Raw genomic sequence first — 23,340 nt, forward strand, 5'->3', positions numbered from 1 at the left:
TCATGATTAACGTCTCAGTCTTTCATAGAAATTTGATATGTGAGAGATTGATTGCTTACATTGGATAATTCTAACTTAATAATTAATTACAGCCATTTAATTATTTGTTTTCTTATTAAAATATGCGATATTTATTTTCAGAGTACTTAGCTTTTTATTTATAAAAACCAATTTATAAAAATAAAAATAATAAATATTTTATAAAATCACTTAACTAATAATTTTTAACAGATAAAATAAAAAAAAATTAACATAACAAAATGGTGTCATTTTATTTAAAATGAAATGATTTTTGGTATAAAAACACCACAAAAGGCTAACAATAGGGGCCGTTTTTTATAAAAAAACCACAAAAAAATCATTTCACCTAAAAATAGGCGCGATTTTATCCCCAAATTTTAGCCCAAACCCCTAATTTTTCCCCCTAAAATCGGTATCGTCAAAAAACCCCCAATCTCACCCCTCCGTTGCTCTTTTCAATCAAGAAACTCTCCAGCAACGTCTCCAAGCTCTTATCAAAAGAACCCTAGCTGTCTCAAGTCCCTACTAACAGTTTGCTACTTCTTCCCATTCGCATTCCCACTTTCACACACTCATTTCGATGAAAGATTGACAAACCCACCCGCAAATTTTTGACTATCGAAGAATCGTTGAATAAAAACAAAATGCATGGTTAGGATTTGACATTTTTTCTGACTACCGCATCAAATTGCTTCAGTCTTGATTTGGTTTCTCGGCAGTGAACCAGACGGCGGCGTTGAAGGTGGGGTTGTGTCAATTGGGCCTCTGTTTATTCGGCTACATAGTGGGTCCACCTCTGTATTGGCATTTCATGGAAGGATTAGTAGCCTTCAGCCACACTTCCAACACTTGCCCACCTTGCCTTTGCGATTGCTCTTCTCAGCCTCTTCTCACAATCCCTGAAGGTATTCCCAACTTTTATTTCTATTTTGCTTTTGATTGTTCGCTTATGCTTGAAATTTCTGTCTTTGAATATGAAGTTTTGAATATCCTAGTATAGAAGATATGAATAATTTCTTTAAGTTGTATTAGCTTTTTTTTCCAGTTGTATGTGCATGTTATTTTTTTAATTAAAATTTTGATGATAATTTTAGATTTGTTATTTCTTAAGTGTGCTTTAGGTATTGTTATTTTTGAAGTTTTTCTAATAACTTTTGTTATGGATGTTAGTTACTTTATAGGATGCTTTTGTTTCAGAAGATGCAAGCATTGTTGTCTTGCTAATGTGTTGTTTGTTTAATGTTGTGGATGATGCAGAGGTTTGTGAGAAGAAAATAAGCTTTTCACTAACATTTTAACTTGATTTAAACCAGTTGATAAAAAGGTTATGCCCGGTATGGAAAATGAAGGTTCTAACCTCTCACGAGCTGAAGAAATCAAAAACCAAGCTAATGAAGAATTTAAAGGTACCAATGTAATGAGCATGTAAATCTCAGTATCACAAATTTTTTATTTTGTTTTATCGAATATTGATTGGGTTAAAGTGTTTGATTCTGCATAGAGAAAGTGTAGAATGTGGATAGTCAAATGCATGTATGAGGATTATGATAGTGATGTTTGCAATTTCATTGTGTTCAATTGTGCTTAAGCTCTCGATTTTTTTTTATTCAGCACACAAATAAGGTCAGGCTATTAACTTGTACACGCAGGCGATAGAGCTAAATAGTCAGAATGCAGTGTACTGGGCCAATCGCTCACTTGCTCACACCAAATTGGAAGAGTATGGTAGTGCCATACAGGATGCTACTAAGGCAATTGAAGTGATCCTAAATATTCAAAGGCATGCTTTATCTACTGAAGTGATTCAGCCTTTTATGCCGTATATATTTTTGTTCTTGTTCTGATGGTTCTCTAACTTACAGGGTTATTACAGAATGCAGTCTTTTATTATATATTAGTAGTAAATATAATAAAATTTAAAGTGTAGAAAGTAGTATTTGAGTTAATGAATCCTAAAAATCGAAATAATGGATTGAATATAGAAATTAGATTATCATTTTATTAAATATTTATTTGACAGAAAAGAAACAAAATCAGGTCATAAAAAGCTATATAAATTAATTGTGGCTTTTTTTGGTACTCTTTTATATACTTTGATTAAGTTCTTTTTTGTATAAAGTTTGGTCTTCTAAAAATCTTTCTTGTCTCAAACTCAACAGGTAGTCGATAAGCACTAAAACTGATTTTTCACAGTTTTCTTCTTTTATTTCAGGTATGTTAAGCTTCTTTTTTACCCTTTTTTTTTATTTTCTGTAATCTTTTGCTACTTAGGGTCTCCTGTAATATAAATTTCTTTCTTTTCTTTCTTTTTTTGCAGCATTTTCAACAGCTACGTACCATGGTTGTGAGTTCATATTTCGAATGGCAAACTGATGTGCCAATGAATGAAAGAAAAACAGTTGAAGCTGAGAGTGACACTCAGCTTGCTGCTGCAGATGGTCTTGAATGCTATTGGAATGCATTTGAGTTGCCTTATACTTTTCCTGCTTCTTACCTTGACCCTCAAAACTACACTTCATTACTTCCATTATATTCCATTCCACCTGAAGTCATCCCATATGAAACTTTCACGATCCATTGGAGATATAACAAGAACCACCTAGCCTTAATTGTTAGATGACAACCACCTAGCCTTTCACCTCTTCTTAACTACTAGTTTATTGCTTTTATGGTCGTTGTTTGTGTAATTGTTTATATGTAATTTCCTTATTCTTTTGTGATTTAAATTTGGATCCTATTCAGGCTCTTTCGTAAGTTGCTACTAGAGAATTTCAAGCTTGTTTCTTCTGTTTTGGATGACATGTGTTACCGGGTAGTCCTCATGCATGAACTGAACTTTGGCTTGTGCTTTCTGGTCTCTGAAACTCAACTGTGTATAAAGTCAAATTTTTCTTTTCTTTTCAATTTAAAATCTGTGGAAGACCAAAAATTAACATATTAAACTCATAACCATACAACGATTTTAAATTAAAATACTCAACAACCCTTGTTCATCTTGGCATAAGTTTTATATGTTAATTTTTTCCCTTATGCCACTGTTTTAAGAGATTGGATATGTACTTGGCTGTAATGGAGTTCCTCGAACTTCCAAACCAGTAACATTTCTGAATTTGTGAGCATTAACTCCATAGTAGAGCCATGAATTTCATATCCGTATCCTCATGTGTCCTATACTTGCACGTTGAAGTGCTTTTGCAATTGGAATTTTCTTTCTTAATCAGTTTTCTTTAAAAGGGTCTGCTTGAACGAGTTAGTGTTTTATCTAAAATTAGAAGATATTTTCTTGATTGTTATTAATTGTTTTCTTTTACCAACTAGCCTATTTTCTGTAGTTGTCTACTGCTGGTGGTAGGCTGATTATCTCTAGTAATGGTGTTTAGCATGCAGTTGTCTAATTTTGCCCAGCAAAATTAAGCTAATTTTATGCTACATTCTAACTATCATTTTTTTTCTTTATGGATTTTCACTAGCGTTGATGATGCGAATTAATCATTATTCATTCCAATATATTTGAAGAAAGGAACATTTGTTCAGATAAAATATAGTATATATTCTCTGCTCCTATCTAATTTATCATCAATTTGCCTTCTCAACGACTGTTATTTTACTAGAATCCCCACTGATTGAATCATACCTTTGAAACATGCGAGCTATAATTTACTGTGTAAGCTGATGGAGTTACCATAATATAGCTCTTTTATGTTTTGACTGGTGGCAAATGGAACAGGAAAAACCAACTACACTAGATTGCGGTCCAAGAACAATTTGCAGAAGGCACATAATGGCTGGCTCCTACCTCTACAAATGCATGTGGGAGGCATTGCAGCAGCGAATAAGAATGATATTGATCAACATGCAGTTGACATCGTATGTGCTCTGAATCTGAATTCAGGTGTGAGTTTCAGATGTTTTATGTACAAAAGAGTATTAGAGTGCCTTATGTTTGTATGTTAGTTAAGCAGATTATAGATAGAACCTGCAGTAGGATCAACTAATTAGTTGATCAAAAACTACACCTAGTTTTGTAATAGTCTACTTGCATATTTGCATATATTTAATAATAATCTCGTGTCAACTAATTATTCTATTTTTTATTTAATTGTTTTGTTTTCAACCTTTTATTTTTATTTGAGTTGAAAGAAGAAAAAAAAACGAATTGTAATTTTGACTTAGAAAATAGAATATTCATTAGCAGCTTAATCAATTTAAATAATCAATGTTGATATTTCACATGGGAATGGATATTCAAATCTTATATTTTACATGGTTATGATTTAAGTCCTTATTTCATTTAAGTAATTTCATTATAATATTTTATTTTATTGATATTTTTATATTTAATCTAATTTTTATTATTTATTTTAGTTTTGATTCAAAATTTTTATTTTTATTTTAATATTTAAGATAACTTGAGTTTTAACTTTTGGATTTTAATTGTGTTATTAATTTATTATTTTAAATTTTAAATTTAAATTCATTAATTTTTGTATTTAGTTTTAAAGTTAAAATTTTAATAGAAAATTTAATTTGTTAATGAATTTTAATAGAAAATTTTTATATTTATATCATAGATATTATTCTTCTCAATATTTTGATAATGAATTTTAAACTTTTTTATATTTTTCATGACCTTTATAATATTTTATAATTTTTTTTTAAATTTTATGACCTTTAGCGGCGTTTTTTGTGGTGCTTGTAAAAGCGCCACTAAAGACCTTAAAAAATGCCGCTAAAAGTCAATTTTGCTGCAGTGATACAATTACAAATAAATGAGGTATTTAAAAAAATAAAATATTTAAAACAATATATAAATAATAAAGGAGAATTTTTAAAATGGTTAATATATATAAAAATATACTGTATAATATAATAACTAAATATATATTTATAAAAATAATAATATGTTAAATAGGAACAAAATTTTACAGTAAATTTTAGAATATTATATACTAAATATTTAATAATGATATATAAAAATGTAATATTTAATAATAATTTACAAATTTTTAAAAATTATACATAATATAATAAATATTATACAATAAAAAATAAATAATATAATAAATAATACAAATAAAATAAATATTTTTTGCATATAAATAAGGTTTAAAGTAAAATAAATAATATAAAAATATTTAAAATAAATAAATAATATAAAAATATATATATAAAAGGATTAAAATTGAATTTACCTAAAACACTAGGGTTAATTTTAAAATAGTAAAATGAATTTTAGACCCGATTGAAACACGCACTAAAAGCTGAAGGACTCACTGGGTAATTTTACCCAAATCCCAAAACGACGTCGTTCCCGAAATAGGCCTTATAATAGTAGCTAGGACTAAATTGAAACAAAAATAAAAGGTCAAGGCCAAAATAAAATAAAATTTGAATTGAACGAAATTATAAATGCTGAAAATGCGGAAGGACCAATTGGGCAATTAACCCTTTAAACAAAAACACGCGGATCCTTCCTGGGTCACGGGTCAACGCGAGGACCTTCAGCCTTGAAACGACACCATTTTGATTACTAAACGGTTATCCTAAAACGACGTCGTACGGGTCGTTTATAAATATAAAAAAAAAACTTAAAAATTCATTTTTATCCCTCCAAACAAAAAACTGAAATCCTCTGAAAATGGAGAGGAGAAAAAGCCCTCCGGGCTCCGGCCTCTGTCAGACCAACCCCGGTTCTTCAGGAACACGCGCTCACACGCCGTCGTCGACCCTGCCAGATACGGCAGCCGGAAGCTGAAGAGCTTTGATTTTTAGCGCAAATCCGACGGTAATTCTCTTTTCGTTTTATTTTTAGTGATAATTGTATGTATTCATCACCAAAAAAGAAAAAATAAAGTAAGAACAAATCACCTCTGTTTCTTCGATCAACTCCTGGTATTTTCCTGATTTTTATTGTATATGTGCATGTAAAAAAAACCGTCCCTTACATCGTTTCGATTCGGCTTTTTATAGCCACTGAAAATCAACATAAAATATATTTACAATATTTGATTTTATTTCTTGCTATATTTGTATTGTCTCAGTTGTACTAGCCCAAAATTGGGTCTAGTTGGAACAGAGGTTTCGGGACCACAAAATCTGAGATATAAATAATTATTTTATGATTATTTTGAGGTCTATGATATGATTGCATGATTGTGTGAAAATTTCGTGAAGAAATTCTATGCATAAAGTGCTTAATTCGAAGTTAGGGACTAAATTGAATAAGTTGCAAACTTGCATTCTAGAAGTTTCTAGTATGAAATTGATTTGAAATATTAATTAGGAGGTCTTAAATAGCAATTTGACCAATTTCTAAGTTATGGACAAAAATTGGACATGGATGGAATTTTTAGAAAGTTTAGTAGCAAGGGTATTTTGGTCATTTAGGGGTAAAATGAATTAAAATACAAAAGTAAAAGCCAATTTTGCTCATCTTCTTCACCATGGACGTGTATACCAAGGGAGACTCCATGGCTAGGGTTTTCAAGCTTCCCAAGCTCAATTGTAAGTCCGTTCTAACCCCGTTTTTCAAGTTCTTTACGTTTTTGGAGTCCCGGTAACTTGATTTAGCTTATGCTAGCAATAATTCAACCTAGGGTTCATATTTGGAAAAATACCCATAGGTAAAATTTGTGTATTCTGGTGTTTTATGATACAATATGAGGTTTTAAATTATGTTAGAAAACTTGTGCTACTCGGTTTTAAGTGAAAACGAGCAAAAGGGCTTAATCGATAAAAATACCTAATAGTCATAAGTATATGTTAGAGTGAGAATTTGATGTTGCCATAGAAGGGAAAAGTGACCATCATGTCATAAAACATAAGAATAAGGGATGAAGTTTAATTCCCGAGCCTAGGGGCAAAAGTGTAAATATGCAAAAGTTTAGGGGCAAAATTGTAATTTTTCCAAAGTTTGAGTTAAGGACTGTTTTGAATAGTACATTAATTAAATAAGTAAAATATGATGTTTTAGATCCCGGAAAACGAGATTTGAACCTAGAATGAGAGAAAAATCAAAAATTGGGAAAGTTGGTAAAATGGTCGTTTTAATATCAAGGTAAGTTCATATGTATAATAAGCATTAATTTATGCATGTTTCAATGTAAAATTGATATATTTACTATGATCTCCGAGGTGTTGAAAGTATGTAAGTTGGTATGATAATAATACAACAATAATGCTGTAATTTATATTTGAAAGTTAAATTTAGTGAATTAATTGAATTATGTTAAATTAAACGATTATGGTGCCAAGTTTATGAATTGATTTAAAAATATGGCTCTGGTACATGAAGTGCATTGAATTATCATACATAAATGTGATTTCTATGATTATGGATATTATGGGAAATTGTAAGTTCATATGATTTTTAATAAGACAATGTGTAATTTAATGTTATTGCGTTGATATTAAATGAGATGTAAGTTTATATGTAAGTAATACATCACTATTACTTGTATTATGATATTTTATAAAAATATTGGAAATATGTTTGTGGATAATTACTTGATTGGTAAAATTGTTGGAAAAGAGAGAGAAATCTCGGTTGAACCTTCGGAAAGATTGGATGATACAGATGGTATGTAGCTAGGTCACATGTATAGTGCTGAGTGCACATCATGTGTACAAGAGAGCTACAAGACATTATGATGTAGCTAGGTCGCATGGGTGATACTATGTGTACACCATGTAGACAAGAGAGCTACGGGATATATGTAACTAGGTCGCATGCGTGGTTCCAAGTGAAGGACACCATGTAGACAAGAGAGCTACGAGATAAACTGGCTAGGTCACATGGGTGGTACTAAGTGTTCACCATGTGTACAAGAGAGCCGAACTATATGATGGGTGGAGTTATGTACTGAAACCACTAAGTATCGAGGATTGATCCGAAGCGTTCAACAGGAGACTCTCTATGTATTGCTTTGTGAGTTTTGTGATGAATAAGTGCAGGAACTTGATTATGTGAATGATGTGTTCATTAAGTGACCAGGATATGGTAAGGTTATAAACAAGTAAGTTATACATGAGGATGATTTTATGGTGACCTTGTGATCATGGGCCTACACTTGTGATGTATGAAATGTGGTGAAAATGATTTGTGATATGTATGTTAAAATGAGGTTAATACAAAGAAAGTGTGAAAGAGTGAATTAGCAATAAAACTGTTTTGGACAGTAGCAGTGACGTGATTTTGAAAAATCACCAAAAATAGTATAAATTGAATCAGAGACTGAATGAGATATAAAATTAAAGCTTAATGAGTATATTTTCATATAAAAGAAACATAGAAAGCAAAGGAGTTCTATATTTTGAGATATTTATGTTTTTATGAGACTGATTCAGAATGATTACGTGATCCCCTGTTCTGACTTTGGAAAATCACAAAACTTTGGAGAAAAATAATTAGAGTCTCAAAATTATATTTTTAAAATCCATAATGAGTCTATTTTCAAGATAAATCAACAAGAACATTATCCTAGTTCTGTTTTGTGAGATAATTATTTTTTTAGTGAAGAGAGGTCAGAACTGTCAGAAAGTGAAACAAGAGAAATTTTAATGAATAAACTGTACTAATTGGCTAAACCAAAAATTATGAAAATTTTATGGTGGAAATATATGTGAGTCTAGTTTCAGGGGAAATTTACGGATCTTAATTTGGAGCTCTGTAGCTCGAATTATAAATAATTAAGTGACTATGACTCGTGTGGACAGTTTGATGTGAACATTTATTAGTAAATTGTGAAATCGTACTTACAAGAATGCTATATACATTAAGGATGTGGAATGGAGAGGAGGAGGAGGAAAATAAATATATGTGGAATACATGGAAACTATGGTATATGAAATATTGATATAATGAAATAAATGATATGTGTTTATAAGAAAACAAAAAGAGAATGTTATGTATCATGACATGTATATATATATATGACTAGTCTCAATGTAATGCTTGTTGGGTATGGAATTGAATTGAAATGTTTCAGGCAAACATGTTATTCTGCGCATCTGAATCGTGGTATTTTATAAAGATATGATCTAGCTTTAAATATGAATGCTTGATGATTAAGCTGAAGATATTTGGTAAGATGATAATCTTGGTATAAATGTATAAGTGGTACTATAATAAACAAGGTAAAATGAGTATGAGAGACACATGTATGATGACATACAAATGCTATGTTTGTGGTTTAATTGAGGATGTTTAATCCTTAAATGAATACCATGTTATATGCTTTTGATTTTGTATAAGTGTGTAAGAGATCAAGGTTGACCAAAGCTTGGAAAATAGCCTAGGTATATTCCACACAGGCAGAGACACGACCATGTGTCTCAGTCGTGTATGGAACACGACTTTGGGACACGGGCGTGTGGAGCCTTAAAGCATGAAATTTCCAAGATTTTCGTAAGTTCTCGGTTTAGTCCCAAACCCTTTCTAAAGTATGTTTTGGGCTCTGTAGACTTAAATAAGGGACTATGTGTAAGAGAATAAATGCTTTGAAATATGAATAAAATTTTATGGCTCGTATTTTAGTTTAATGTTTGTATGTTTGTCTGGTAACGCCTCGTACCTTAGCCCGGCCTTGGATACGGGTAAGGGGTGTTACATTTAGTGGTATCAGAGCATGTTTAGTCGATTCTTGGACTAACATAGCAAGTGTAAGAGTTTAGTTATACATGCCACAAATATGTAATAGTGTGATGTCTCCCGATACTAATAAGGACTATTTTGTTTAAAATGAAATATTTTCCAACCGAGCTACATCTGACCATTTGATAGCGATATTGAAGTATTTGAATAAAGTGTAGCTATGATGTGTTAAACTCGGAAAGGTATGAATAAGAATTCGTGATATATGTATATGTGATAATATGTGAGATGAAAGTTTATATAGTGATATATTTATTCATATTTGTTTGGCCTTCATATGCTGTTGCATGCTTGACTAAATTAATTAGTAAATGTGATGATTAAAGTTATTCAAAATTCATAGAATGTATGAGTGAGTGCACTTGTTTGAAATGAGATAATTGGAAATTTTATGTAAGACAGGTATGAATAATAAATTGTTTGAAGTGGATAGTATGATTATAATGACATATGTGGATAATGAAAAAAATGTGTCATATAGATATATGTCAGAATCGAGTTAGAGACTGTACGACCTCACCCCCTTACCGATGAGGTGTATATAACGGAAATTCATGAGAATCATGTTGACTATGTTCCTAAGTGTGGAATCAAAGAGTTCAGTGATAAAATAATTATAGATATGACCAGAGTCTGAGAATGGTTGACAAGTAAAGGACAGAGTTAGAGAAATATCAGAGTTTACTGAGTTATCTTGGGATTCAAATTAATGACAGAGTGTTTCTGAAAGTATCGTCTTGAAAACAATTAGTTAGTAATTCTGGAAATTATGAGAAAGATACTAAACCTCACTCCGGTAAGATTTTCGAGGACGAAAATCTCTAAAGGGGGGAGAGTTGTAATAGCCCAAAATTGGGTCTAGTTGGAACAGAGGTTTCGAGACCACAAAATCTAAGATATAAATAATTATTTTATGATTATTTTGAGGTCTATGATATGATTGCATGATTGTGTGAAAATTTCGTGAAGAAATTCTATGCATAAAGTGCTTAATTCGAAGTTAGGGACTAAATTGAATAAGTTGCAAACTTGCATTCTAGAAGTTTCTAGTATGAAATTGATTTGAAATATTAATTAGGAGGTCTTAAATAGCAATTTGACCAATTTCTAAGTTATGGACAAAAATTGGACATGGATGGAATTTTTGGAAAGTTTAGTAGTAAGGGTATTTTGGTCATTTAGGGGTAAAATGAATTAAAATACAAAATTAAAAGCCAATTTTGCTCATCTTCTTCACCATGGACGTGTATACCAAGGGAGACTCCATGGCTAGGGTTTTCAAGCTTCCCAAGCTCAATTGTAAGTCCGTTCTAACCCCGTTTTTCAAGTTCTTTACGTTTTTGGAGTCCCAGTAACTTGATTTAGCTTATGCTAGCAATAATTCAACCTAGGGTTCATATTTGGAAAAATACCCATAGGTAAAATTTGTGTATTCTGGTGTTTTATGATACAATATGAGGTTTTAAGTTATGTTAGACAACTTGTGCTACTCGGTTTTAAGTGAAAATGAGCAAAAGGGCTTAATCGGTAAAATACCTAATAGTCATAAGTATATGTTAGAGTGAGAATTTGATGTTGCCATAGAAGGGAAAAGTGATCATCATGTCATAAAACATAAGAATAAGGGATGAAGTTTAATTCCCGAGCCTAGGGGCAAAAGTGTAAATATGCAAAAGTTTAGGGGCAAAATTGTAATTTTTCCAAAGTTTGAGTTAAGGACTGTTTTGAATATTAAATTAATTAAATAAGTAAAATATGATGTTTTAGATCCCGGAAAACGAGATTTGAACCTAGAATGAGAGAAAAATCGAAAATTGGGAAAGTTGGTAAAATGGCCGTTTTAATATCAAGGTAAGTTCATATGTATAATAAGCATTAATTTATGCATGTTTCAATGTAAAATTGATATATTTACTATGATCTCCGAGGTGTTGAAAGTATGTAAGTTGGTATGATAATAATACAACAATAATGTTGTAATTTATATTTGAAAGTTAAATTTAGTGAATTAATTGAATTATGTTAAATTAAACGATTATGGTGCCAAGTTTATGAATTGATTTAAAAATATGTCTATGGTACATGAAGTGCATTGAATTATCATACATAAATGTGATTTCTATGATTATGGATATTATGGGAAATTGTAAGTTCATATGATTTTTAATAAGACAATGTGTAATTTAATGTTATTGCGTTGATATTAAATGAGATGTAAGTTTATATGTAAGTAATACATCACTATTACTTGTATTATGATATTTTATAAAAATATTGGAAATATGTTTGTGGATAATTACTTGATTGGTAAAATTGTTGGAAAAGAGAGAGAAGTCCCGGTTGAACCTTCGGAAAGATTGGATGATACAGATGGTATGTAGCTAGGTCACATGTATAGTGCTGAGTGCACATCATGTGTACAAGAGAGCTACAAGACATTATGATGTAGCTAGGTCGCATGGGTGATACTATGTGTACACCATGTAGGCAAGAGAGCTACAGGATATATGTAGCTAGGTCGCATGCGTGGTTCCAAGTGAAGGACACCATGTAGACATGAGAGCTACGAGATAAACTGGCTAGGTCACATGGGTGGTACTAAGTGTTCCCCATGTGTACAAGAGAGCCGAACTATATGATGGGTGGAGCTATGTCCTGAAACCACCAAGTATCGAGGATTGATCCGAAGTGTTCAACGGGAGACTCTCTATGTATTGCTTTGTGAGTTTTGTGATGAATAAGTGCAGGAACTTGATTATGTGAATGATGTGTTCATTAAGTGACCAGGATGTGGTAAGGTTATAAACAAGTAAGTTATACATGAGGATGATTTTATGGTGACCTTGTGATCATGGGCCTATACTTGTGATGTATGAAATGTGGTGAAAATGATTTGTGATATGTATGTTAAAGTGAGGTTAATACAAAGAAAGTGTGAAAGAGTGAATTAGCAATAAAACTGTTTTGGACAGTAGCAGTGACGTGATTTTGAAAAATCACCAAAAATAGTATAAATTGAATCAGAGACTGAATGAGATATAAAATTAAAGCTTAATGAGTATATTTTCATATAAAAGAAACATAGAAAGCAAAGGAGTTCTATATTTTGAGATATTTATGTTTTTATGAGACTGATTCAGAATGATTACGTGATCCCCTGTTCCGACTTTGGAAAATCACAAAACTTTGGAGAAAAATAATTAGAGGCTCAAAATTATATTTTTAAAATCCATAATGAGTCTATTTTCAAGATAAATCAACAAGAACATTATCCTAGTTCTGTTCTGTGAGATAATTATTTTTTTAGTGAAGAGAGGTCAGAACTGTCAGAAAGTGAAACAGGAGAAATTTTAATGAATAAACTGTACTAATTGGCTAAACCAAAAATTATGAAAATTTTATGGTGGAAATATATGTGAGTCTAGTTTCAGGGGAAATTTACGGATCTTAATTTGGAGCTCTGTAGCTCGAATTATAAATAATTAAGTGACTATGACTCGTGTGGACAGTTTGATGTGAACATTTATTAGTAAATTGTGAAATCGTACTTACAAGAATGCTATATACATTAAGGATGTGGAATGGAGAGGAGGAGGAGGAAAATAAATATATGTGGAATACATGGAAACTATGGTATATGAAATATTGATATAATGAAATAAATGATATGTGTTTATAAGAAAACAAAAAGAGAATGTTATGTATCATGACATGTATATATATATATGACTAGTCTCAATGTAATGCTTGTTGGGTATGGAATTGAATTGAAATGTTTCAGGCAAACATGTTATTCTGCGCATCTGAATCATGGTATTTTATAAAGATATGATCTAGCTTTAAATATGAATGCTTGATGATTAAGCTGAAGATATTTGGTAAGATGATAATCTTGGTATAAATGTATAAGTGGTACTATAATAAACAAGGTAAAATGAGTATGAGAGACACATGTATGATGACATACAAATGCTATGTTTGTGGTTTAATTGAGGATGTTTTATCATTAAATGAATACCATGTTATATGTTTTTGATTTTGTATAAGTGTGTAAGAGATCAAGGTTGACCAAAGCTTGGAAAATAGCCTAGGTATATTCCACACAGGCAGAGACACGACCATGTGTCTCAGCCGTGTATGGAACACGACTTTGGGACACGGGCGTGTGGAGCCTTAAAGCATGAAATTTCCAAGATTTTCGTAAGTTCTCGGTTTAGTCCCAAACCCTTTCTAAAGTATGTTTTGGGCTCCGTAGACTTAAATAAGGGACTATGTGTAAGAGAATAAACGCTTTGAAATATGAATAAAATTTTATGGCTCGTATTTTAGTTTAATGTTTGTATGTTTGTCTGGTAACGCCTCGTACCTTAGCCCGGCCTCGGATACAGGTAAGGGGTGTTACATCTGTTGTTTCTTTCCTTTTGCAGGCAAGTGAAGATCCGGTGACGAGGGATTGGCATGCAGATTGCAGCGTGAGATTAGGGGCCTTCGTCTGGTGCTTGCGGCGTCTAGGGTTTCAGAAACCTTACCTTCTGTCTTCTGTTAATGGTTTGGGCCCTTTGGGCTGTGTTTATTTGCTGGGTTAAGTGGTTTAATGGGTGTAACCTGGTTTTGGGTTATCAGGCCTTTAAGTTTAGACTAATTAGGCTATAAAATGTAACCGAGTTTTGGGTTATCAGGCCTTTGGGCCTGGTTATTGTAATTTGCACATTAACAGGGACACTTTATTTATTTAATTTGGTTTATAATTTTTTGTTTATTTCATTTCACGAGCCCAGGCAAAAATGGGTTCTTATAATTAATACATATCCATTTCCCAAAAAAATTCCCCCTTTAGACAAAATTAGCTTATGGGATCCAAACACCATTTTAAAGTCATATACACTAAGAAGTGTCCCAAAAACAAGGTTCTTACGTATGTAAGGCACATACAACACATTTTGAAGCTTGAGTTCTTTGTCAGAAATCATTTTCAAGACCACAGTACCCTTCCCCTTGATCTTGGAAGTCGCAGTATTGCTCATATAGAGCTTCTCCCCATTTTCACAAAGTTCCAACTTAGAAAATGAGTCTTTGCTACAACAAATATGATGTGTGGCACCAGTATCAAGCCACCATTCTCTTGGATTTGAGTCAACCTTGTTGACTTTAGAAATCACAGCACATAAGTCTATATCATCCACAGCAGTGATGGGAGTTTCCATTTTCTGCTAAGAAACAAAACCAGAATTAGAAAATTTTCAAATTTTGTTAGACAACAAGAATATAATAACACCCGAAACAAAAGTTTATACGGTCTAATCAAAATTACAATAAAGCAATGCACCAGATAGGTAACTACTACAGCAAAACAGGTTTTTAGCGGCGCTTTTTTGGGCTTATAGTGGCACCGCTAAAACTATTTGTGGCACTTTTACAAACGCCACTAAAGACAGCGCCGCTAACATTTTGTGGTGTTTTTGAAAAAAACGCTGCTAAAGGTCATGACCTTTAGCGGCACTTTTCCCACAAACGCCGCTAAAAGTCATGACATTTAAAAAAATTATTTTATTTTAATTAAATAATATCTATTTCTATGTTAAATATTATATTATGTTTAATTTTTGAAATTTAAAAAATATTAATTAAAAAATAAAAAATATTAATTAAATTAAATTTTCCATTAAATTTAAACTCCAAAACTAAATATAAAAATTAATGAATTTAAATTTAATACATAAAAAAAACACATAGAGACACACAAAGTATTTACAATTTCTAAAACAAAATTCATCCTAGAGAGAAAATAATGCCAAATCATCATCACCTCTCTTTAATCAAAGGAAAAAGATCAAAAAAGAAGAAGAAACAATATACAACAGAGGGCTGGTTCAAGCTTAGATGAAGCCAAAGTATTGCAGTGCCTGCATATATAACTTAGTGAAGTACTTTGATCTTGATCTTGGTTAAGACTTGTTCCAGCAATAAAGAAAATTGTTAAACGGAATCTTGGTCACCTGATTGAGCAAAACAAGGAAATTAGCTATACCATTTACTGTAATGAAAGTGAAATCAGTAAAAAGTAAACCCATAATAAAAAAAACTGATGCTAGGCTAATCGTAAATGCTAATGTCGCTGTAAATATGTGACAAGCATGAGTCCAGTTTCATGTTAATGGAATTGTAAAGGCCTCAAAAAGAAAATAAGTAGTCATATATGAAAAAGACAAAAAGGGTCAAATGAAGGTTAAAGGAGATGTCATGACGAACCTCACGTGTTTAATGTCTATCTCCTTTCTCGATTTCATGCGACTCATAACATGTTTCACTTTTTTTATTAAGCTCACAAATATCACAGGTTTTTAGTTATCATAATCTTATTTTCTATGTCCAATAGCATTGATAAAGTTATTCTTTTTCATTCAAACAAATTTGGTATTATCTTTAGTCACTTTGAAATGTCTAATCGTTGAAGATGAGTGCAAAATGCCATAGTTCTGAAAACCAAGCTCATGCCAAAGTTCGAACTCTATACCTCTAGCATATAGGGGATCTTGAACCCAAAGTATTGAAAATGTTGATCAAAAGGAAGAGGAGATAAACTTGACGATGAAACTCTAATGGAAAGACGTTAAACTTTTGGAAGAAAAAGGCAAAAGATGTTTAAGGGACTCATGTCAAAATCAAACTAGTAATGGATAAACTCGGGACTCATCAAGATAAAAAATAAAAAAGAACCTACCTCGTGCTATTGCATCCTCTTTCCTTCTCAACTCCTACAAAATATAAAGTTAACATTCAGTTACTACAAGGACAAATTAATCTAAGAGCAAAATGAATAGCAAAATCACCTTACATACAACACAGTTACATATTGCATCCGAACATATAAGAATCAAGTCATTGCATAATTTTAGTATTTTCATAATAAAAAGACTACAGAACATAAAGATATTTTACAAGCATTCAGCCAGAAAAACTAAACTGAAATATGAATTGGAAATTCAGATTCAAAAACTATGGTTTTGATTTTTTTGTGCCAATATAGCAATATTTAAATTACTTTAGAAATCTGTATAATTTGTAACTGCAATGCGAAAGGAAAAACTTATCACAATTGGTATCAAATACCGCAAAAATAAATCGGAAGCACCACACTTATTATTCAAGGGCCAGCCTCACTCGACTGTAAACAGCCAACAACAAATTACCTGTTCACGCTTATTCAGTTCAGCCTCTTTTGCTTTAAATTCTTTCTCTCTTGCTTTTAGATCATATATATTTTAATCATATATGAGACAAAAATATCAAAAGAAGTCTATGGTTTTAATCATATATATTTTAATCATTTTGTGACCAAAGAATGGATGTTGGATAGAAAATATATAAGAAAATGCGTTGAGAATCGGACAAATGTACTTCAAAGTTAACATCTAAAATTAACATCGAAAAAAAATTAACTTTTATGAATGATATAACAGCATAAAAAATATCTTCTATCATATAAAAAACCTCAATTATTGATGGTTTTTTTACTTATTAGTTTTAATTAATCATGATGTCTCAAAACAACCATAATTGTTACTAACGCTAAAAACAAGATAGTGGATGTACCTTGTGAAAAAAAGCAAATTATTTCTCTTGTAATTTATATGAAAATTTAAACCATTTAAACACGAAATGCAAAGTACAAACACAGTTCCTGCTCAGAGGCCCCCCAGGTAAATAATCAACAGGTTTCTAATTTCAACTCAACATTTGCCCTTCCTCTTTTGATTTAAAACTCAAAGTTTTTATGATTTTTTTTATATTTTTCTTGTCAAATTTACTGTTAATATTATATTTGAAGTTTGTATCTATCTCTTTCAATAATATTACCTTCAAAATTTAAACATACATTCTCTTTTTAAAATGTAATATAGGTTATCACTTCACTCAATATTTTTTCATCTATCAATTAAGTTTTTATGACATAGGCAGAATCAAACTAGAAATCTCTCATAAAATTAGCTACCTATAATTGTTTCAAAGCTATAGCTCAGGGTAAGTTAGTTTCCATATGACTAAATAGTAAACAGTAACCAATCTAAGTTAAAAAAGAAAAAAATATATAAGGGAAAAATAATAGATAACCAGATGAGAAGATTTATATCTACACAAACCTCCTTAATAACAAAAAAAACATAAATAAGCAATGAATCCTTCACCAGGCACCAAATTCTCAGAGTATACTAATAATAACACACTTAAATACAAATAGAACTTGATGGAAAAGGTTAGAAAGAATAGCCATCAATCATTCAAAACTAAGTTACAAAAAAAGGCATCTACGTAAACCATCTAGGATGGCTATCAAACCACTGAAACATGAAGAGAAAGCGCTCAAGATCAGGAAACAAAAAGCAATAGTATTAATTAGAGCACGAATGCTATATTTCTTACCTCCATTCATGCTAGTCTGATCACCAATCAACTTTAGGAGGAACAGCAACAAGTCTGGCCAACTTTCTAGCCAGTCGTAGACTGTAATAGCTGCTACAGCCATACTGATTGCTGTGCAAAGTTTTCTATTAGGAACATCCAAAGTTGATAAAAATAGTACGCGGATAACTGCTTGACAATATAATCATGATTGATTTAATATGGAGGTGGGCAGGGTATATTAAACACAAGATGTTTACAACTTGTTGATTACTAACTACATTTAGAGGTGGAAAACCCATTCATATGTTTCATCTCAAAATTTAAAGTGAAAATTAAGATAGAGAAAGAAAGCCAAAAGATATGTGTATGTTTGTGTCTAAAGCAGCTCAATAGCAGGTAATAACAAGAGGAAAAACATTTTTTAACACTTATTGGTAACCATGTATAGATAAGGAACCAATAAAAAGCATGGCTAAATGTTTCAGCCAAGCCATAACTGTTCAATAGAAGTAGAATTGCAGAAAAACAAAAATGTACAAAGGCATATTTAGAACTATGCAAAGAAGCATTGAGGCTCTATACAGTAACCAAAAGTATAATAACAAAATTCAATTTTTGACTAAAACATATTTGCACATTAACCACTAACTAGAATACAAATTAAAAGGAAAAAGTGCACAAAATATATGAGGGCTTCTTCATAGCATAATCACAAATTTAACACTTATTCTTTCATTTTTATCATTTTCACTATCAAAATTCAAATTTTAATCAAATTGTTTTTCTTCGGAAAAGTTATTAGCAGTCCACACATGATAAAATTAATAAAAATTTTCAAAATGTTAAAATTTTAAAATTTTAAAAAACGTAGTAACATTAAAATTTTAACAGTTCGGTCAAATTTTTCGTCCAAAGAAGAAGATTTTCACTAAAATTTGAAAGTTGACACTGAAGAAATCAAAAAAATTAAAGAAATAATTAAGGGGCTAATATAAAGCGATAGTTAAACTGCCTTTTTATTAGTTTAGGCTTGCAACAATGACATTCAAGATGGTTCAAAGCAAACCTTAATGCAACTAATAATGAGCATTATCAACAAGGTTTCTTCATTTCTCGATAAAAAACATTAACATACCAACACTAAACTCGACACTAACACAAAACAATGTATCTTTTTTATACATAAAAATAATTTGCCATCTGTAAGAGAGTGAAGGGCCTAATCTTGTCCGATTCTTACCTCTTCCAGTAAAAGAAGTTAGTCAATATGTCGATTTACACACATATATACAGATGGTAGCACTGGAATTAGAGAGCAATTCTAAACAACCTGCTCATCACCACAACTATTATTGTCGGGACTGCGTGTCAACAACAGAAGCTCCATTAGCTCCAACCGATACTCGAGGCCTCTAAGGTAGTGCCCCAACAGCATGCACCTTTAGGACAGATATGAGAATATTAGAACTCAGCTATATTATAATACGGTGATGGGGTTTAGACAAATTCTTTGAATCTTAGACGGAGTGACTGAAGCTTATTCGAAGTTTAAACACAAGAAAATCTCTCAGATCTACATTCGGTCATCTTTCTTTCTTACAAAGTGTAGTGGTCAAACACAAATAATACGTTCAAATTTAAGCAGGATTGTACCGTATGGTGAGAAAATAATTACATAGAAATGTAGATATCCAGTTAAACTTCTGAAAAACCAGATTTCATTTTATTTTATATTTTTTTAATTATACATAAGCTTCTTGGGTCAAAGTCATCTAAAAGAAATGAGAAGAGTGTGATATTGAATGGGAGGGAGGTGGACTAACCAGAAAAGAAGACGAGCAAGATAGTCCCGTGTTAATGAAATGAAAGGCTGGAATTGAAGAGAAGTATTCTCAACAAGTTCTGCACAATCTTCACTCCCAATGTTTACAGTTCCAGTTGTGGTGTTCTCTAGCACACCATTCCAACATAAAATATAAGCCTATCAGTAGCCATAAAAAATTGGGAAAACTACGTTTATTAATTTCCCTTGCTACTTAAATATGTGTGGCCGAATACGGAAAACTAGCTTAGCTTTAATTAACTAAACGTGTGAAGCTAAATTCATAGCCTTTTATCCAATTAAATATAGGATTTATTAGGAGCTGTCTGAGTAGGAAACATGGCACTGGCGTATGCTAATGTAGTTTCTTTTTTTAATTGACATTAAACAAATTTAAATCTTCATTTTCCGATGAATCCTAACTTTAAAGAAAGATTTTTTAATTAATTACTGTTGACATCCTTTGTTTCAGACTAAATAATACCCTCTTCATTATTTTTCCAAATTTGTAAAACCATTTTACTATGTAGCTTCCTAGATTTAATAGAAATGCAACCCATTCAGCTTACAGGCCAAGATTTATCACGTACCAAGGTTTTTATCAAGAGTCTTTGTAAACTGTTCAGTGCTGGTGGGACTTTCAACCTCTGCTTAAGGATCCTTTTTTTCCTTTGAATGCGAACAACCTTAGGCCACTTCACAAAATGGTGCAGATCCTTCTTTGGAGGTAAAGCTCCTCCAATACCGAATTGCTTTGGACGCTTCTCAAACAATGGATTCACAACCTTCTCCTAATTTCCAAAATTGAAAAGAACAGATAGTGAGATAACCGTAATCAACTACATTACTTGTTTCTTCTTGGCTATAAAATATACAGGAATTCTTGGTATAACAATCTTAAACTGCTCAGGAGCTTTTTCCTTTCAAACCAACACCGCAATAAACGAAGACCAGCTTCTCAGCATGAATAAGACAAAATAACCTGAGACAATCAAAATTCACAGAAACTGGTGTGAAGGATATATGAGAACTAAGTTCTAAAGACAGGAGCTAAACTGTGGAATGAACCATATAATTCTATATGTACAAAAAGATATTGCTAGGTTTTCTTATGACTTCAAAAGAAAAACCAGAAGAAGAAGAAGTTAGAAATGCTATCACTAAGTTTCATTTTGGTTGGAAGCAAAAGGAGAAATAGGAAAAACAATAAGTTGAAGAAATGAAAGAGACTACCGACGGAGATGCAACACGATGATGTAAAGGAATAGAAAAAATTTTAGGGATTTCGGGCAAAATTAGGAAAATCAAATGGGGAAAAATAAAGGATTTCGGGTAAAATTAGGGATTTAGGGGAGGGGGAAAAATAAACCGCGCCGTTTCTATGGAAATTTTTTGCGACGTTTTTACAAAAACGCCACTGTAGGTTATATTTGTGGCGTTTTCACTAAAAACGCTACTATAGCTAAATTTTTTGCGGCATTTTATCTAAAAACGCCACTATTCTTTAGTTTTAATTTTTTTTTCATTTTTAACATATTTTTTCCTTTTTTTTTCTTTCAAATTTTTTATGATTAGATTATCATTTTTTTGGATTTTTTTTAAAATTTTTAATATTGAACTTTTTAACTGAAATATGGACTAAAATATTAAATTTTTAAGTTTTAAGTTTTTTATTTTTTAGTTTTAAATTTTAAATTTTAAATTTTTTTGAAGATTTTTATAATTTTTAAATTAAAATATAAAAAATTAGTATAATGTAATGTGAATTACCTTGTAGGTTTTGACGTCTGTAGAAGCCCAAATTTGCTGGGCCCATTGTCCAGAAAATACAAATAGCAACCCATCACAAAATTAAACCAACCCTAACCAAACCCAATTTAGCCCAACAGACTAAAACCCTAAGCCCAGCCCAAACCTAAACAATTTTCAGCAAAAAAAGAGAGGAGAAGAACCCTAGCCGCCGCCCCACCTTGGCCCGCCACTACCAGTTGTCTGCCACCAGCACACCCACTTGCCTCCACCACTCTATGCCTGCAAAAGAAGACAAAAAAGGACAGCAAAGAAAAACACCAAAAATGAAATTCTTTGTATTTTTTTTTTTTTTTGGATTTTGGGCTATATAAAAGCCCTATGGTCATTGTAAACGGAGGGGGGATTTTGATGTTTTTTGGAGATTTCAAAGGGAAGAATCGGTTGTATTTAAGGGGATTTTTTTATTTTTTGCTATGAAAACAAAAGATTTCTTTCAATATTAACAGATTCAATACAAGAACCATTCGAAAATATATATACTATCAGGGGCTCTAACACCAAATCGGAGAATCAAATCTAAAACCTAAGGTGACTCTTTCTTTTTTTTCTTTACTGTTTTGAGTTTATTTTCTACATAAAAATACTAAAAAATATAAAACATAAAAATATATGCATTATTAAGCAAAAAAAAAAAAGAAAAAAAATATTTTTTACCTTTTCCGGCCACCGCGTGCGGTGGCCGGCGCCAGCGCCGGCGAGCCTCCGGTGGCCGTCCGGTGACCGGCCCCCCTGGCCGGATTCCCCTTTCCCCTCCCTTCTCTCTCCCTTCTCTCTTCCCTCTCTCTCTTCTTTTTTTCTTTCCCTCTCCCAAATGATTTTTTTGGCTATTTTAGGCCTTTATATAGCCCTCCAAAACGACGTCGTTTTGGGGGCTACACTTAAGCCTCAAAACGACGTCGTTTTGACCATTACCCGACCCATCCGACCCGACCCGCTAGAGGATCCGCGTGTTTTCGTTTGAATGGGATATTTATGCGCGCAGTCCTTCCGCTTTTTCAAGGTTTTGCAATTAAGTCATTTTTCTTGTTTCCAATTTGGCCCCATAATTTCTCGCGCTTTTCGATTTAGTCCCCGCTAATGTGTTGTGTTTTAATGGAATGGAATAATTGTTGTTTCGGTCCCCCTATGTTTGGTGCGCGCTCAAATAAGCCCATTTCTCTTCATTTCCTTTCACATTTGCCCCAGAACTTTGTTTTTAATTCAATTTTAGTCCTTTTTTCGTTTATTTTTATATCTTTATTAAATATCCTTGTTATTTTTATTATTAGTATTATTAGTATTACTATTATTATTATTATGTATTAGTATATATTTTTATTATGTACGCGTATACATGTATATATATTTTCATATTTAATATTTTTATTTCATTTTTTCTAATATTTTATTATAATTTATATATATATACATATACATATTCTTTATTTATTTTAAGTATATATTTTTTATATTTCATATTTTCTACAGGCATATATATACTTATATATTTACATATTTTAATTCATATACTTATAAATGTATGTACATACTTACGTTATTTTATTTTTATAATATACATATTTATATTTTTTTGTCTTTATGTAATATATATACATACATGCGCATGTTATTTATATATATGTAATTATGT

The 23,340-nt window shown here is 31.5% G+C and overlaps 2 long non-coding RNA genes across 11 annotated transcripts; one reads left to right on the forward strand and one right to left on the reverse strand.

Annotated features, from left to right (window-relative positions):
* The first annotated feature begins 325 nt into the window (after positions 1–325).
* LOC107948558 (uncharacterized) lies at positions 326–4,115 on the forward strand. 3 transcript variants are annotated; one of them, XR_005925595.1, is made up of 4 exons: positions 334–926; positions 1,335–1,427; positions 2,181–2,233; positions 2,339–4,115. It is a non-coding gene; the product is annotated as an uncharacterized lncRNA (long non-coding RNA). The 3 variants fall into 3 exon arrangements; XR_001697458.2 differs by lacking the exons at positions 2,181–2,233; positions 2,339–4,115 and adding an exon at positions 1,671–1,802 and having other exon boundaries at positions 326–926; XR_001697457.2 differs by lacking the exons at positions 2,181–2,233; positions 2,339–4,115 and adding an exon at positions 1,633–1,802 and having other exon boundaries at positions 347–926.
* An 11,244-nt stretch (positions 4,116–15,359) lies between these two features.
* On the reverse strand, positions 15,360–22,523 carry LOC107948557 (uncharacterized). Of its 8 annotated transcripts, XR_001697453.2 has the most exons (8): positions 22,365–22,523; positions 21,669–21,929; positions 20,489–20,880; positions 19,900–20,026; positions 19,317–19,515; positions 18,095–18,205; positions 16,395–16,428; positions 15,360–15,669 (listed from the first exon to the last, which is right to left on the reverse strand). It is a non-coding gene; the product is annotated as an uncharacterized lncRNA (long non-coding RNA). The 8 variants fall into 8 exon arrangements; XR_001697451.2 differs by lacking the exon at positions 22,365–22,523 and having other exon boundaries at positions 21,669–21,997; XR_001697456.2 differs by lacking the exons at positions 21,669–21,929; positions 22,365–22,523 and having other exon boundaries at positions 20,489–20,689; positions 20,774–21,291.
* Positions 22,524–23,340: the final 817 nt, after the last annotated feature.

The sequence above is a fragment of the Gossypium hirsutum genome, chromosome A04 (assembly GCF_007990345.1).
Source record: "Gossypium hirsutum isolate 1008001.06 chromosome A04, Gossypium_hirsutum_v2.1, whole genome shotgun sequence".
In the NCBI taxonomy this organism is placed as follows: domain Eukaryota; kingdom Viridiplantae; phylum Streptophyta; class Magnoliopsida; order Malvales; family Malvaceae; genus Gossypium; species Gossypium hirsutum.